Source organism: Patagioenas fasciata, chromosome 2 (genome assembly GCF_037038585.1).
Source record: "Patagioenas fasciata isolate bPatFas1 chromosome 2, bPatFas1.hap1, whole genome shotgun sequence".
Taxonomy (NCBI): Eukaryota; Metazoa; Chordata; class Aves; order Columbiformes; family Columbidae; genus Patagioenas; species Patagioenas fasciata.
Genome location: NC_092521.1, coordinates 135,605,420 through 135,621,634, shown reverse-complemented (window position 1 = coordinate 135,621,634; position 16,215 = coordinate 135,605,420). Strand labels below are relative to the sequence as shown.

The 16,215-nt window shown below is 40.2% G+C and overlaps 1 protein-coding gene across 1 annotated transcript in view; it reads right to left on the bottom strand.

Annotated features, from left to right (window-relative positions):
- Positions 1 to 16,215, bottom strand: part of RAPGEF5 (Rap guanine nucleotide exchange factor 5) — a 158,878-nt gene that overhangs the window by 129,237 nt on the left and 13,426 nt on the right. The window lies entirely within an intron of this gene.

The following is a 16,215-nucleotide window of genomic DNA, read 5'->3' as shown; positions in this document are numbered from 1 at the left end:
CAATTTGGTAAAGCTTTAGTTTTGTTCTGGTGTTTGAAAGAAAAAAAAAGAAAAGTATCAGCAATCTAGGTTTTTTAGCTATTGAAATCTAAATAAAAAGAATTTATCAAGTCATCTAAGTAGTCTAACTGAAGTCTCCAATTTTTTATTTTTTCGAAAAGTTTTGGTAAACTCAGTTCTGTGCTGTTTACTACTTTTATTCTCTATCTGGAAAATGTGAGCAATGAGGAGGCAAAGTCTCTAGACAATACACAATTATTTTGGTCAGGAAAGACCAGAAATGACTGTGAAGAATTTCAAGATAAACTTTAAAAAAGCTAGATGAAAAGACAGTATTGTTATGAACTCAACACTAAAAGCAGCATGTACTAGAGGGAGAAAATGTAATTACACATGCTCTAATACCTCTTAAAGCAAAGCTTATCAATTCAGTAAAGACACCTCAGGGTCACAGAACTCTTCTCAAGGAAGACCACTCTTCTAAATTAAATTCTTAACTGTAGTTTGAAAAAGTATAAGGATAAATGAGGAAGAAAAAGGTGACCAGCAGGGAGGTAACACTGCTCTAATATAGACCAGCATTATCTCTGCCATGCCACATACTGCACTGGTAACAGCATCTCCAAAAATGGACACTCCAATGTTAGAGGGGATTCAGACAATAGTAATAGGAATAATAAAGGATTTGGATAAATTTTAATATGAGAAGAGACAGAAAATACTGTGATTATTTACCTTACAAAGGAGAGATTACAGGAGACATAATGCAACTATACAAAAATAATGAAATGGTACAGAGAAAGACAGACTTTCTCTGCTCTTTTTTATGTAACATGAGAATAACCAATCACTCAATGAAGTCAGAGAGGGTTCATACTTGAGGACATAGGGAGGAAAACCACATATAACTCTTCACGGCAGGGAAATGTGAATGCCAAAACCTTACTGTTGATCAATAAAGACTGAGGATTTAAAGTTATAAAATTATCAGTTAGCCAGAACTCTAGAAGGCAGATAGAGTTCTGGCTCTACAAGGGTGAAGTTACCCCACCATCATACTTCCATATTGTGTCAGTGTTAAAAGACAAGATATTGTCTACTCTGATGCTTACTGTCAACTTCTATCTTAATACAAGCCACACAAGAGACAAATAAACGTTACCTAAAAGAAGCCTGGAAGGGGAACAAAAAATGTGCAGGTGCACTGGCAGCAAAATGGGAGCCAATGCAGGCAACAGAATTAATTCCTCACTTTGAGAAGGATCCAATTCACACTTTGTATACTGTAATCATAAAAAAATCATCCTCCACAGCACATAAGAATTAGAGAACCGATATTTCAGTTATGCCACCTGCTTTTTCCCCCACCTGTACTCTTGTTACTGTATTTTTAGAAAGAGAAGGGAAGCAACAAGAAATTGCAGAAGCACATAATGCTGTTTACCCTTCCATGCGCATCACAAATGTTAGTGTAGTTCCACGCATAACAGTAGGTCCATATGGAAATACTATAACATAAAAGCTTAGTTCCCCTCACCCATATCCAACAAACATGCTGTAGAGTGTATAACATTGTCTCAGATCCCACTTACTCTTCCTAGCCAGCACGTCATTAACACCTCAGTTCTGCGGCAGCCCTTCATACCAATGCTTCACTTGGTTTTTATCCAAGTCTTTCATTCAACCAGCCTCACTCCCTGCAGCAGCACAGTTGAAGCTTGTACATTGATTTTCCCTCTCCCCACTCCATTCCCAGGCTGGGGCTAATGACATTATCATCAGCAAACTAATTGAGAGGGGCTGGTGAAAACTGCAGCCCCTGGCATGGCACCGGCCAGGTCTCTGGCACTCACGACAGCTGAGCATCAGCCAGGGCAGGATGCAGTCACATGGCAGCATAAGACCGAACTCAGTGAAGCAAGACTGGAAGTAAAGTTACAATGTCTCAGTAAGTTAAACCAGCTCTCAGAGGGTTCAGAAAGCTCCAGAGGCAACATGAAAGCAAAGACTGGATAAGACAGTTGGGAGGAGGGAAGAGGAGAAGGAGGGCAGAGGGAGGCTGAAGCAGAGGTCTCATGTTAGGCAGCAGGGAGCCAAATCAGCTCAGCAACCGGGGGGACCCCACAAAACAGGATCAAGCCAGCTGCAGGTGCCCTGGATGCAATGCCCTCCCAGTAACATCTTGGGCTGTGGTTATTCCTTCTGGGTTGCTTTAGGTGAAGCTGGTACTCTGGCACTTTGGCTTATGACAACAGATATGGAGCAGGGACTGGGTCAAAATATCCCACCCTCCAGGGACTGTGGCCTCAGCCACCATGACAACTGGTGTTGCTTAGGCAGCACATCAACACTAATTATTTCATATGAAGTGAAAAAAAAGCACCAAGCAGTAAAATTTCCATTTTCAACTCAAAACAAAACATTTTATTTGGCTGCACTTGCTAACCCACCCCACACAACAGCGCACACACACACATATAGGAAAAGAAGGAGGAGGTTCATAAGACCACAGACAAAACGTCTGTGATGGAAGCATCCCCTTTCCTCCAGACAACAGAAGACCTGGCTTTAATTCCCGCTTCAGGAAAACTGAACTCATGTTGCCCACTTTGGCACGTGCCTGGCTGTCGGATGACGGCTGGAGCTATGAATTACTTCTAAGGAATCTGCAAAAGATGACTAAGGCTGAAATCTAGTAGAGTGGGGGGAAAAAAAAAAAAAGAAGGGTCTTCTAGTTTGCCTTTCAAATCACACAGTGCTAGCTCTGCAGCAGGGGAGGGAGAAGGAATTCACAGCCCTGAAATGGGAGAAGGGATGACAGGACAACAGCTTCAGTTGGTGACAACATGAACCTGTTTCAGCTAGGAGCAAGCGTGAAACATCAGAGAGCCCAGGAGAGTATATTCATGCATGTCATGCAGGAATCTACACACACAAAATTTCTACAAATACAGGAAAATGCAAATGGCATTCAAGAAAATAAAAGTGGAAGTGGCATTCTGGACTAGAAAAAAAAAATAATCTTTCCTGTTGATGCTATTGCAGCCTGTGTAATGTTGAAATGTTCACTGCAGTTAGACTGAAATTCATATCAAATTTTAGGAGTTTACATCCTTGCTTTTTTTTTTTAATCTCATCTCAATAAATATTTAGCTAGGACAAAATCTTACATCTTGTGTTACTGAGCGTAACTCTGCTCAACAGACTCTAGTTTGGCTGTTAGGGACAAACTGGGCAGTCACCTTCCAGACAGAGGAAAAAGGAGTGGATGGGAGGTCTACGCTTTGTTTGAAAACTCCAACTATTAGACTGCCATTTGGGGGAAGCATCATTCCACCCTGAAGGTATTTGGTAAATAAAAGATACCCCTCCCAAATTATTTTGAGACACACACCCCTCAATTCAAAATACATTTGCAAATAACTCTAAGAATGAGCCAAAATGTGCTTTTAAAGCAAATTCATTAGTCATCAAGCAAACAACTCATCTCTCATGAAAATCACCTTGGAACAGCTGTTGCAGCCCATGCCAAGTACTGCTTTTCAGGCACTGCTACCTCAGCTTCTCCCCATGCCGCTTCACCAGCTTGAGGAGAAGCTTTGCCAAACCATGTGTCAGAGAAAAGATGGGGATAGAATCAGAGAATCATTGGAAAAGACCTTTAAGATAACTGAGTCCAACCGTAAACCTAACACTGCCAAGTCCACCTCTAAAACACATCCCTAAGCATGACATAAAGACAGCTTTTAAATACCTCCAGGGATGGTGACTCCACCACTTTCCTGGGCAGCCTGTTCCAATGCCTGACAACCCTTTCAGTGAAGAAGTTTTCCCTAATATCCAATTTAAACCTCCCCTGGCATAACTTGAGGCCACTTCCTCTTGCCCTATCACTTGCTACTTTGGAAAAGAGACAGGCACCCACCTCGCTACAACCTCCTTTCGGATAGTTGTAGAGGGTGAGAAGGTCTCCTCAGCCTCCTCCAGGCTAAACAGCCCCTGTTCCCTCAGCTGCTTCTCATAAGAACTGTACTCAAGACCCTTCACCAGTTTTGTTTCTCTTCCTGTGGCAGCACATATGGTCCTGGGACAGGAAACCATACAAGAAGTAGATCCAGAGTGCTCGATGTCCTCTGGGAGGGCTCTCCCATTACACATGAGTAAGTGTGCATAGGTGGCTTCAGGTTCCCTGCTAGGGATACAGGAAGAAAGAGGCAGGGAGCTGGTGCCTTGGGTTGGGTGATCAGCAGCGTGAAGTATGAACATGGCACAAGGATAGCATCCCTGCTTGGGGACACAACTTGCATGTGACAGAAGAGGATATTTGGGATAGGTGGCCCAGGAAAAGGTTTTGGAATAGGACTGCTAGGATCCAAGCCTGCATACACCATGGATAATTTAGCTGAAATTGGGAAAAATTATAAAGAAGTTTACTGTGCTATTTAAAACTGCTAGAAATATGAGGTGTAGGGCAATGGTGTTTAAAGAATTGGAGGACTAGAATAAAGTGACCAGGAAGTAATTTAAAACAACCAGAAGGAAATACTTTTTTACAATCCATATGACCAGCTCCTGAAATCATTAGCCAAAGAATCAAATACTCCAGCTAGACTTTCAGAAGCAGTAGCTAATTCAATGTCTGATACTACTAAGCAACATTTATATCTGGGTTTAAATTAGTAGTGCCTCAACAGGACACGTATTTTGAAGCATGTGGAGCATCTCTGCCATTATTTAAAGCTAAGCATGCAAAGACATTGATGATAATATTTTACTATATGAGCACAAACTGATTTTTGAAAGGTCTGGAAAGAAATTCCACCACAACATTCTACACAACAAAAAAGTGTACTAATGAAGGCGCAGCTTGGTCTCCATTGGAAAGATCAAGGCTTACCTTACTATGAGATGCCAAGTTAGTTCTTTACTCAGCAGAGTATTGAACTGGCTCCTCTATAGCAACTCCCTATGTGTTTACTACAATCTGGTTAATGTTCTAATCAAGGGCTAAAGATACTGTGGAGCATGTTTTCAGTCATACCTTTTGGATATAAATTCGAATATCCTCCACATTTTTAGATCTGTGATTTTCCTTTGGCCTCATACCAGCTTCATAGGATGACTTGCCTACAAGTTGCTTGTTCTTTGCCTCCTGCCCAAGCTGTTCCAACAACTGCTGGTATTTCTGCCATTGCCAGCACTGCAGTCACAGTAGCATCAGCAGTGATCCACACATCTGCTAGCAATTTAATCTCCATCAATGCTCAGAAAGAAACAAAGCAAGAGTGCTTCGAGCTCCAGTTCAAGTGTTTTGCTCAGCTGGGATTTAGTACAGCGGTAGAAGCCAGCAACCTGTCTACACTAGAAGTCACATTGTAACACTACAGAAGAGGCCTAATTTCTATAAATTGTAGGAAAATAATAATTTCAAATATGGGATGCAAATGTTTTGCCTTTCTTCTAAGAGCTTCTGATATTCCTCTGCAGTTAACAACAAAACAAACAAACAAAAAAAAAGCTTTGGCAAAGATAGGGAAGAATTTTTTTTTTATTAATCAAGATTGTTCTTTTTAAAATTAAAATTAAAAGAAATGAGAAAAGGCAGAATCAGAGTTCTTCCTCCCAGAAAATTATTTAAGTTTCCACTCCAAGTTTTTCAAATAACTAGGTTTTTAACTGTGTGTGTTACCAAAAAATCGAGCATAATGCCACATTGACTTTGCAATGTACAAAATTCACCTGTTTTCTGTTTACAACACACTCATTAGTATCTGTTTGATCAGAGCTTAATTTGCAAATATGCCCATGATCAAAACCACACTGCTGGGCAGTTCTAGGAACATTTTTGCATACAAATGAAAGAAAACAATTGTTCATAGTTTCAGGGCACTATCACTATGTCCCTAAAAATTCAGTATAGCACTTGGGCATTTCAAATTGGATTACTCTGTATGCTTAAAATTAAGCAAATGCTTCTAGTGCTGTGCTCTATTAGGGCTTATTCCCTAAATATAAATAACATGGGAAAAAAAATCATCTCATTTTGAAATGCATGTGGAGTAGCAAAGACTACCTGGTAATGAGATCATTTCTATTCCCTGACAGGGGGATTTCTGCAACTACTCAACACCTGAATCCTAAATTGGCTAATGTGACCACAAAGGACTTTATATATTCAGACAGATTTCCAACAAGCATTTAAGCATCCAAGCCTAAAATAACACTTTCACAAGTATTCATGCTGGAAACTTCCAACCGTGTGAGACAGTGTATGGAAAACGACTGCAAATAAAGCTGAATCCAAATTCACTCTCAAAACCAATCTGTTTGTGCTTTTCTTTCTTTACTAATCATTCAATTCTAACAATACAGTGGCTCAGGAAAAATTTTAAAAATCTACCAAGGGTATTTACTTAATTTCCCTCAGGTTTCTCTCCCACTCCCTGCACAAATCAAAAAGTAATTATTTTTTTTCCTAGACAGATTTCTTTCTCTCATTACAAACCATGACAATGATAATGCCATAACAGCAAGAGAAACCACTGCAACTGTTACAACTGAAGGAAGCCTCTGTTTGGGTTTTTTTTTCTTCAAAAAGGTTTGCTGGAGTTACTAAAAGCAACCAGCTACAATAATTAGAGAATTTCCACTCCAGCCCTGATCTGAACATGAATCTTGGAACAAAGCTGAGCTGTACCTGCCCGACACACCCTCCTCAACCTGCAACACAAGGCGGCAGCAATTTCTGCAGGACTAAATGCTCATTTATTCCCCGTGCTTAGTCATGCCAGGCAAGCGGTGGGGGCAGGGGAAGAAAATTACTGAACAATTTAACTTATCACTTTGCCACCTTCAAATTTTTGCATTTCACATCTCTTGCTACTGTCTAAATTATGGGGGTTTAAAACAGAAATAAGATATAGGTGCTGTGCTTAGCATCTGAAATGCTATCGTTGTTTAAGGGTGGCTGGATATAGAGAGAGTGCTGTCATGAATCCCAATCCGTTTCCATGTGGCAGCAGATTTTTCCTCGTGGTTGCTAAGGCACAGCAAGCAGAGTTGGTTGGGAAGCTAGCTGACTTTCAGCAGATATCATTCATATGAAACCGTACAATATGCCTGACTTTCTGCCAAATAATATTCACAACAAACAACCTTCTCCCACCGTTCCTCTTGAAACCTGCTGTCAGAATTCATGGATAACAAAGAACAAGTATTATAATGGAACAGTTCTCTCCATTAATACTTATTTAAGATTAAATATTAAACTCTTTATAAAGGATCTTATTTATAAAGTAAAGACATTCCCCTGATAATCTTAAACTTCATATGCTTAGGTGTAGCATAAAAAGATCAAAAGCTGTAAAAAAGAGAAACCTGTATTCAGCAGAGCTCACAATGTAGGATTCCCAGGTGAGCCTGTAAAGCTCTCTGGAGGCACCAAATGGGTCATTAGTGAAAGGAAACCGAAGAGTGTATTCTCACCTGCTTTCTGTATAACAAGAACTTGCAATGAATCTCAATAAGTTATTTCACAAAACAGAAACCCGCTGCTTATGGTTCATTCACACCTGCCCCAAAACAGAAAGGGAGCTGTGAAGAAAATGGCAGCTCTTTATAAAGACAGGTGATGCTCTTTAGGTTTAAAGACTCTTTTGAGATGGTGACAGTCAGGAAAGCAAGGCATTTAGTATTTTCCACTACCTACCAAACTAAATAGGGCTGAATGGGCTTATACTTGGAACAAAATTCCTTTTTTTTTTTTTAGTTAATCTGGCATAAACTAGCCACTTTTAAAGTCTCCATAGCCTAGCAAGGAGCGTAATTTAGTGCACAAGAGCAAATTTTATTTGAAATACCCTTGCCTTTACCCAAAAGGAGTTAAGAATAGAAAAAAGTATTACAGAAGAAAATATGGCAGGACTGGCTGGTTGCTCTCCCCCCTCTTCCCCAGCCCTATCATTGGAGAAAAGCCATGGATAAATTCAGCTTTGGGAAGGCACCAATACAGGCCTAAACATCCTCTGTATGTACCCTGTGCTGTAGCATCCTGACACTGAAACCAACTCAGTTTTAGAGAAAGGCAGGACTGGTGAACTGGCAAAGAGGATGCCTAGGTTAGAGAAACTTTCCATTCCTTAAAAATATATGACCACCGCTCTCCTGCTAATGATGCCTTTCCACAACCAAATTAAAGTACCATAAAATGAGGCTGCTGAAAGCAGATTGTGTCTTTCCCCCACCCATAGCTGCACCTTCCCATCCCCACCGCTCTTCTGCTTTGTAGAGTCATGTGTGGGTGTAAAGCCACATCCTGAACCAACCTCAAGGACCAACAGCTTTGAACCAGCTTGTTAAATAATGATTCATTTTAACCCTGATTATTTCCCTCCACCAGGGCACTGGGGAGCTGTACAAGCACCATCATTCACCAGGCGGGTGACAGGGGCACAGGCCAGAGCAGTGGGACACAGAGGAAGCATGCATTTTTGCTGAATTGAGATAATCCAAGGAATGATGGCATAAAACACATTTAATAAACCCTCAGTGTCTCTGTCAACATAAAAAGTTAACTACACTCACAAAAATGACAAGACAAAATGCAAATGTATCAGTAATGGGGAAGTTCACCTACCACCTTCATATTCATGTAAGTGCATCAGTTTAAGTAAAACAGAAATTCCACCTCATTTAACTTCATAGATCAATTGTAGACTGCATGTTCTACAGCCATAGTTAACAATATAGAAGCAGAGCTTAAGCTGGTTTTTTCTTCTCTTTGTTAGAAAAATATTATAGATGTTTTTAACTCATATGCGGATACAATGTTTGCAGTGAGAGTTCATTAAATATGAAAATAAGAAAGAATCCGAATTTTACTGCTTTTTATCATCCTTTATAAAACATTTAAATAGGCAGAGTACACTTAACTGACTATTCCTATTCCTTCATTAATCTAACTTTATTGCTCTAGTTTGCCATTTCAGCCATACCTTTCCTAATTCTATGTTAAAAGCTTCCCAGTGCATTTCACTCCTCCTGGCTGTCAGCAACATTTCATCCTCCCTTTTTTTTCAGTACAAAATAGACACTGTACAGACTGTCACCATGAAAACTTCCCAATATTGCTGCATTTATTTATTTTTAAACTCAGCATCTAATAAATACAGTAGATTGTCTTTGTAATCTACCATCATGTTACTGGCCACCAGCATCTTGTTTGGTTTTGATCTGGAGAGCAGTGCACAAGAGCAGGTGGGTGTTTTTTTGGGGATTATTAAAGTTTTATGCAACAATTAATATTTCTAATGATGCAAGTTATAATTTCATATCACATTATTTTGAGCTTTCAAAAGAATTCAAACCAGATATTTCATACTATAAATAGAAAGATGTTCCCAGTGGCAGGTTACCATTCTTTTTCAAATAGATCTAAATGAAGACATCAACAAAACAGTGAAAAGAAAGATCAGGAGTAGGAAAATGCAGCTTTCCAAAGTACCTCTCGTGGCACATTTCTTGTGCTGCCAGCCAAATACCTTCTCATGACACGTTTCCAAATAAAAAAGCAAGCAAGATGGCACATCAACTTGGCAAAGACATTCTGCAAGTCAGGCAGCCTGACTCACAAGCCTGCACTACTAAAAGGAAATTCTGTGTGTCAAACACAAGAACTAATGCCCAGGCTGTGTAATCTCCTTCCTGGAGTTTTTGTAACTTGACCAGACCAGGCCCTGCACAACTGCTCTGGCTTTCAATTCAGCCCTGCTTGGAACAGAGACTGGATCAAACAATCTCTGGTAGGTCATTTCAAACCCAAATTATTCTGTTCTTCTGTCCTACTCCAATAATCCCAGGCACAACTTAATTCTGCTTCTCCTACCAGCTGTATCAGGCATGGGAAAATCTGTGCAGGTGCAGAGCAACCCGAAACACTTTTCTAGGAGCATCGTGTGTTTGAAAAAGGCTCTTGAATTCACATATTTTCATGTTAGCCTTTCACCAAAACTTCTCCCCGTCACTTTAGCCAATGTGCCACGTCTCAGCAGCTCAGGGGCTGATGTACCTCTGCTGTCAGCATCACTGCAGATAATACTGGTGCCAGAACGTGGCCTTCAGCAACCTACATTTGTCAGAGATTAATAAAAATTTTAAAGCAGACAATCAGTTGAACAAGTGATTCATCTCACCTGTCACTACCTACCACCCATCTTGCAGGTGTAAGTTCAAATGCTTCCTCTCTGGTGTCAGGCAAAATGAGCATCGTTAGGGACTTGATTTTCCCTCAGTGCAAGCTTAGGAGCCTTCTTGTGAACTGCCCCCATGACCCTGCTGCAAAAATGCTCACCTCTACTGAAGAATTCTAACAAACAGCAGAAGTGAAAATATATCCAATATTCCTGCAGCAGGAAAAAAACTTCAAACATTAGCAAATATTCATCAGCTTTGAATGATGCTGACAATAAATAGCAAAAAATGTCAATGCAAAGTATATATATTATGGAATAAGAAAATACATTAAAATCTTAATTTATTCAGAAGCAATATGCAAATAAAGAACACATTTTATAGATTTCAATAACTACAGCATATTTAATATTTTAAGTACAAAAAGACAAAGTTAAAATTCAGTGCTTTGACTATGATTTATGAAAATACCTCACAGTAAATTGCATCAGTTTAGTTTACTATTTGAAAAATGCCTATATTTCTGGCAACTTTTTTTTAATGAACTGCATACAAATACTCTGTTAATTGCTTTACAAATGTGCAAAGGCACATTTTAATGTCCCTGTTCTTTGAAGTCGCTGGTCTCAGAGAGCTCCAAGCTTATCACTGCCTACACAAAAGGTAGGTGACAGTTATTCCTTTCAGGTACAAGACATGAAAATTCTTTACTCTTTGTTTCTGATAAACTGATTTTTCTGATTTTGCAGAGATCAACTGACCTACTGGACAAAGCACCAGAAAGTTCAGTGTACCTCACTTTTATTCCTGAACCTAATGTAGCGACCTTCAGCAAATCATTTCACTTCCGGTGCAATGGGAACAACCATGACCACTCTGCTCTGCAAAGCACTTTAAGACCTACTGGTAAAGATCAGCTAAGGGCTAGGAGCACTCAAGCTCTCTGCCAGGGTAGCCCCACTCTTAAGTTCAAAAGCCTAGAGGACATTTAAAACAACAAATCATTAATAAAACTGTTGACTTTTGCTTTTCTTGCTTCTGAGGTTTCCAGAGAGTAGGAGCAGTCTCTGAGCTGAGTGAACAAGTGCTCGTTAAAGAAGCTTGCAGTGCAGTCTTAACAGTTTGAAAATCTGCAGCGCCGTTGTTTGTGTTGGCAGCACTCTGTTACGTGACCTCTTGGGAACAATATTAACATCACTGACAGTAGCACTTGGCACAAGCCAGTGCCAACCTATTATACCACGGACTGGATAGTGGGAGTTCTTAACCACTTCCAGAAAAACAGCTGTAATTTACTTGTTTTATGGAAAAACTATTAAAGTTTAACTATTTTAGTTTCATGAAGCAGTCAAGGCCTCCCTGTACAAAGAGCTTTAAAAGCACTCAATATGTGAGGAAAGAAAAATAATTGTTCCCTTGGATCACACAAGCAATTCCTTGGCAAAGCAGATCCAAGAACTTGTCACCTGCTCTCAAAAGAGCCTCAACACTACTTGGAGCTCTGCTATTGGCACCTTCAAACAGTCTACAGAATGGGATTACACTGACCATGATCACATCTTATTTGTGCTTGAAAACCTTTGGTCTGGCTCTTGGAACAGGAACAAATGAAAACTCAAGTGCACTCCATCTCCAAATGGAGATTTGTTACTACAGAGATGGGAAGGGACTTGAAAAACAAGGCAGTTCAAAATTCTCTGCTGATGTGCCAGAAACTACTGCACACTTATCATTCGATCATGATTACTTAGCAGATAGAGTAGCACAGGAAGTAGTGTGCAATAACCATTAAATATGGAGTAGGACCAGAACCTGAACAGGACTTTAGCGTATACAACCAACCAATAAAATCAGCTTAAGTGCATTAAGCTTTCATTAGACTGAGAAGTCATAGAATCAGAAAATGTCATAGATGGAAGACACGGAAGAGTCTTGTATTTTTTGGACATGGAAAAACAGCTAAAATGCCAAGTACCTAACAGATATAGGTTTTACTTAGTACAATAAGATCATAATAAAACAATATAAATTACTTATCTTATGCAGATTAAGCTATTAAGAAAGTAAAAAATGGACTCAGCACCCCCATAAGGTCACAGAGACAGTTCAGACATCTTTAGATAGGAACCTCCTTCATGAACATAGGTCGAACAAAAGAAGAACATGGTCTTTGAAGTTAGGCAAGACTGTACACTTGCAAACCAGAAGGTCAGTCATATGTTGGGCTGCATCAAAAAGAGTATAGCGAGTAGGTTGAGGTAGGTGATTCTGCCCCTCTAGTCCACTCTGGTGAGACCCCACTGTGTGAGTACTGTGTCCAGCTCTGGAGTCCTCAGTACAGGAAAGACATGGACCTGTTGAAGAGGGTCCAGAGGAGGCCACAAAAATGATCAGAGGGATTGAATATCTCTCCTATGAACACAGGCTGAGAGAGTTGGGGTTGTTTAGCCTGGAGAAGGCTCCACGGAGATCTTATTGCAGCCTTTCAGTACTTAAAAGGAGCCTTTAAGAAAGATTGGGACAGACTTCTTAGCAGGGCCTGTTGACATAGGACAAGGGGTAATGGTTTTAAATTAAAAGAGGAGAGATTCTGGTCAGACATGAGGAAGAAATTTTTAACAATGAGGATGGTGAAACACTGGCCCAGGTTGCCCAGAGAGGTGGTAGATGCCCCATCCCTGGAGACATTCCAGGCCAGGCTGGACAGGGCTCTAAGCAACCTTGATCTAGCTGAAGGTGTCCCTGCTCATTGCAGGGGGGTTTGACTAGATGATCTTTGGAGGTCCCTTCCAACCCCAACTGTTCTAAGATTCTGCCCTAGAGAGACAGATTTACTTATTTACTTACTGGTATTTTTCACTCTTAATTTTAATTACCTGCCTTTCTTCTGGTATATATCTTTATTTTCATTCTTTTTTCAAATAACAATTGTTTGCACGCATTTGATATTACTAAAGCATGTGGGCATGTTGTGTTATTCTGAATTTACTTGCTACAAATTTACTCACTCTAAAGTTGAGTCTAGAAGTCCTCCTTTCTATTGCTGTGGAAGTCAGATCCCTCTGAGTGAGGGCTGGGGGGTTCTTTATCTCTTGAGATTTTCCAGCTGGCACCAGTGAGTTTTCTCATTTTGATCTACAGGATTGAAGGGTATAAACTTCCTCCAACAAGAGACATTTGAAAATGTCATTAATAGAATTGGTCCTTATAAGGGTTCTCCTCACTTATTTTCAAGACAGCATGGACAAGATCAGACAAGGCCTGTACAGGTGATCCTGCACCTCTCCTCAGTCTTAGAGTACAGATGTTCAACCAAACTTAGTTTAAGCAAAAAATCACAAAATTTGACCAGCTACTCCTGTGAGATTAATGCCCTCTCTGATGATACCACACTCAAATTCATAGAAGAAGTACTAAACTGTGTTGCACTAAACCTTTGTGGAGAGAGTATATATGAAAAAAATAGGAAGCCTAAATAAATAAACAAATGAATAAATAAATAGATCTTCCTTCAGTTGGTTCCACATCTTGACCCACATGTGGTCATTAATCCTGGTAATTCCCAGCCCTCAGTAAAAAACTGTCCAGCAAAATAAGATCTAGTACTTAAAGCACAGAGTTCCCATTCCTTTGTTTCCTTCCTTAAATGCCTTATGAGGCTTTTAAACAAGTATAAAGGCACTTTTTTTTTTTCCTTTATAAAAAAAGGTTAAAAAACCCCATAATTTCAGAGTCACACAGAATCACAGAACATTAGGAATTGGAAGGGACCTCAAAAGATCATCTAGTCCAATCCCTCTGTCAGTGCAGGAACACCTAGATGAGAGTCAAAGGATTAGATTTTTTCTGGTTTTACATCTGATTAAATTATCTTAATTAATTAACCTTTAACTGCATTTACAACTATTATCTAGTTCTGCATCCCAACACCATATGATGTCTATAACCTAGTCAATCTTATTCCCATATTCAAGGTACATTAAAAAAAAAAAAGAAGAATGCTAAAGTCTAAATCCATATGAAAAACATGTGAACACGTGTGCAGTGAATAAAAAGAAGTCCATAGAATCACAGCAGTGCAAGGTTCAGAGGTGAACTGTAAGTTATGAAATTGAACATACATAACTCTGTCAGATGAGTCCCTTGCCAAAGAGATTGAATTCTCTATGATTTCAACAAGACCTCTGTAAATCAGGCGCTGCAACAAGGATTACTCCTCCAAGGGAAGTGTTTGGGGGTTACTTATCTCACTGTGGAACAGGTCAGACATCCACCAGATATGGGGATAGTCCAGAAAATATGTATCATAAGATCATGTTAAGGGTTTAACTGTAGTTGGTACAGTCCAGTGAAACTCTATTAAGCAGCCTTCCTACTCAACTGATTATAAGCTTTTGTTTTAAAACAGAAGTCTCTTGCCTTGAAAGTTGTGGTTGATCTTTCCAAGGCTGTTTCAAAATGTCCATGAGGCAGTAACCACAGCCTGCACCTGCACAATCTGCAATAACAACCCAGATGAGTATCTCATCCTTCACTGAGGACAGCAGTGGTAGCACTGTAACTATTTTTAACGAAATACGCATTAGAACACGTAAGAGAGAAGCAGAAGGACACAATGTGAACATAAGCACGCTTATCAGTTACGTGACCCAGGGCATATAAAAGAAAAGTAGAATAGCCTCTGCATTACTCACAGCCGCAGTATAACTGAGCGTATCCTGAACAAAGCAACCTCAAAGAGCCAGCAGAACTGTCTGCTGATGCTGTAGTACAATCAGAGGAAAGGACTTGCATATCGCTGCCTTTCTGTGGGGTCACATTTCCACCACCTGAGGACAGTCAGGCCTGGCAGCCAGAGCCAGTGAAAGTACACTTGAGGAGCTTCTGACCCTCAGACTAAGCAGCAGCTCACGCATTCCCTGTAGTGCTTGGAGTTGCATCCTCCTTGCCCCACCACACACACCATGACTCTCCCAGGATCCTCCTTTATATGTCCATCTAAAACAGCAATGCTGAACTGAGCCACCTTCTTCTGCTTCACCACATTGAGTCTTCACTCCAAGATTCTTAAAGGGCTGCTTTGTCCCATGGAAATAAAAGGACCATGGGTAGAGACTGACCACATTTTTCCAGCTCTAGGGGCAAGAGAATAATCTTTCTTCCTCTTTAATTTTCTGCATGGTAGCCAATGCTTGCAACATTGATCACTTCAATACACTATTATCCTCCTTCCATTTGCCCACAGTATCCTGGTTACCAACCCATCCAGATTTAAAAGTCAGTAATAAATATAATTTTAAGTCAGCAAATGCTTTCTGACATATGCAAAAGCAGTAGGTTAGAGAGAGGAGAGTGGGAGAGAGATGGGGAGCTGCTGCCTTTAAAAGCCAGTTCAAACAATATGCCCATGGAAGATGCTAATTAGTCAGAGAATTTAGACTGAAATCAGAGAAGCAAAGTGATCCACTGGATTAATACACTGTAGTATTCCTTACTGCAGTGACTGAGCTGCCCCAGAGCCTAGTAGAGATAATCTACCTGTGTTTCTATAAACACTAACAAAAACCAAGATGTCATTGACACCCTAACAGTCTGCTGTGACACTCAGTCTGCCCTCATCAGTTTACTAAGGAAGCCTGGGTCAGCCTGGATGTCCTACCAAAGTAGGTAATACTTGTTCAGACTCTTCCAGTTCCTTCACCATGACAATCTCAAAAGCCCATCCAGCAAGGACATCTGAGCCACTGGTTAAGCTCTAGCACTAGAGTGGATTGAGATACACTGTCTTCAAAAATCTCACCCCAATCAAATCACTCACTGCTTCATCCTTTCCCACACCAGCATCTTAGAGATGATTTCAGACCAGTCCTTGTCTCAGTGGAACCACCACCACAAACCACATGGGGTTCACCAATTTCACCTAAGCCAGTCTAAGCCTATACCAAAAATAACTGTGGCAAATTAAACAGAGTTTTAGCACCTTCTTGGTACATAGATACACACACGAGACTTCTTCAAAAAAATCAA